The sequence below is a fragment of the Tachypleus tridentatus genome, chromosome 11 (assembly GCF_004210375.1).
Source record: "Tachypleus tridentatus isolate NWPU-2018 chromosome 11, ASM421037v1, whole genome shotgun sequence".
NCBI lineage: Eukaryota > Metazoa > Arthropoda > Merostomata > Xiphosura > Limulidae > Tachypleus > Tachypleus tridentatus.
In genome coordinates, this window is record NC_134835.1 from 9629944 (window position 1) to 9632343 (window position 2400).

A 2400-nucleotide genomic window follows, 5' to 3' on the forward strand; every position below is an offset into this window, starting at 1 on the left:
CTTAAATGTTTGTAACTTCAAGTAAACCAGCATGATCGGTTCCAGTTTTAAATTTAGATATCGACGCACACGTGTAACATGAAATATCTGATTTTGTTTATATGATTAAAAACATACTTTTATTGATTTGTTTTCAGATATTTAGTACACTAATAGATATTTACAACCTACAATTAAGATTCAAAATTGATCTAATTATAAGCCACATATGCAAAGCATACACCAAAACCTCTCAAATTTGAATCAAATGTTTGCGCATGCCTTGAAAAAGACACACGTGAACTATTGGTATAAAATGTTTTACTACAAAACCTCAGAGCAGAAGTGTTTGTTTTCGATTATTGTCATTAGAAATAAAGACGGCTGATTTAGAGCAGCAAAACAATATGGTGAAAGCGCGTGCAGATACATAAATATCTGTTAGGGCAGGTAAACTAAACTATGTTTCTATCTTGAGTTTTTTTTTTAAAGAATCAAAGTGGTGGACGTTTATTATTTATTGACAGCTTTTAAACATAAATTTATGATATTGTCTTAATTGTAGAGCGTTTATGGTCACTTGATATTAACTTAAACAATTAGCATAAATAATAATACATGGTATGGCGGACGATGACAAGAATCTGTTAACCTAAATTCCATGTCGTTACTATAAAAGAAGCTATTAACACAGCTTTAGGGATGAAAGATACCACCATATATTTTAAAGAATCTGGTTGGTTCTGTATAGTATAGATCTGTACCAAATAATACGGTTGCGATCCTACAGCGAAAGTGGGTTACTATTGGGTATCATTTTATTTACTTTTTTGTGATATTGGTGTGTCAAAACCTCATGATATCTGATCAAAAGTACCTTAGGTGTGAAAAAAACTGGATACGGCTAAAAAAGGATTGAAGGTGTGAATTAGAGAAGTGAAATCAAAATTGGTGACCGAACTGATAGCTACACCTATAACACTGATAAACAGTTTACAACAAATATTAATTCAGGTAGCTAGACCGTGGTTCTTTTTGTTCAGTTTCGGGCATGTTGGTGAATAAAACAAAAACAAAGACTACTCTTTTTTTTAATATTAAATAAATGCTTTCCAGTAAAACAGTGTAATTAATTTTAGTTGAGATTTAATTGTATATGCTTTCCATAAGTCAGTGTAATAAATCCTAGTTTAGATTTGACTGCATATATTTTCGTAAGTCAGTGTAATTAATTCTAGTTTAGATTTAAATTTATATACTTTTAGTAAGTCAGTGTATTTAATTCTAGTTTAGATTTAAATGTATGTACTTTTAGTAAGTCAGTGTTATTAATCCTAGTTTAGGTTTAACTATATATATATATATATATATATATATCAGTAAGTCATTATAATTAATCCTAGTTTAGATCTAAATTTATATACTTTTAAATAAGCCAGTGTAATTAATCCAAGTTTAGATTAAAATTTATATACTTTTCAGCAAGCTAACGTAATTAATTCAGTGGTGCCAATAAATAAAAAGCAAAATAACATGAAAATAAAAGTCCAAATAAAGGAATTACTTTGATTAATTTAAATATCTCTTGTATTGTGTATTGTAAAACTGTGACTTTTGTTTCATTGTGATATTTTTATTTGTTTGTTGCTAGTTTTGTTTCTGTTGAAATTGAAGTCATGTGACAGAGTTTCTGTTTATGGATTGACTTATTATGATATCTTAACTCTTCTGAGTTACAACGCTCAAATCAGAGGTTCGATTCCCCTCCCTGGACTCAACAGATAGCCCCATTTGACTTTGCTATATGAAAAACACACATCTTAACTCTTATAACTCTTACGCCATCTGAGCTATCCATAAGCTGTATTATGTGAGTGCATCTTCCACTGATAATTACTAACATATTTTCTTTGTTCATTATTTTCATAAAAAGCTGCACAATAACTGTCTTCACGTAGCCCTCCTTAATTTTTAACTCATAAGCTAGAATTAAATCAGAAAAATAGTGTAGTGCCCCGTGCAGCTGTGTTTTCCTATTAGCCCCTGTTGATTGCATGCAAAGGTCTTTGTCCGATATTATAAAGATGAGAAAATTTAGTTCCATTTTCTGTATTCTGGTAATATTAGAGAATCCAATACCAGCTGACTTTATAGAATATAAAATTAAATTTTTAATATATTTTTAAAAGCTATTTTATTTAGTAGGTAAAATGAGTTTTATCTTTAACGAATTAAATGTTGGTTTTCGGTTTTTTCTTCAGTCCTAAACGATTACTAAAGACTTCAGACAATTTTTGTGTCAGTTGTCTTAACTTTTCAAAATGAATATTCCTAACATTTTGTTTTCCTATTTCTTGTTATATGAATATTATACTACACAACTGGCTATTTTTTTTCTCTCAACTGCGGGTATCGAAACGA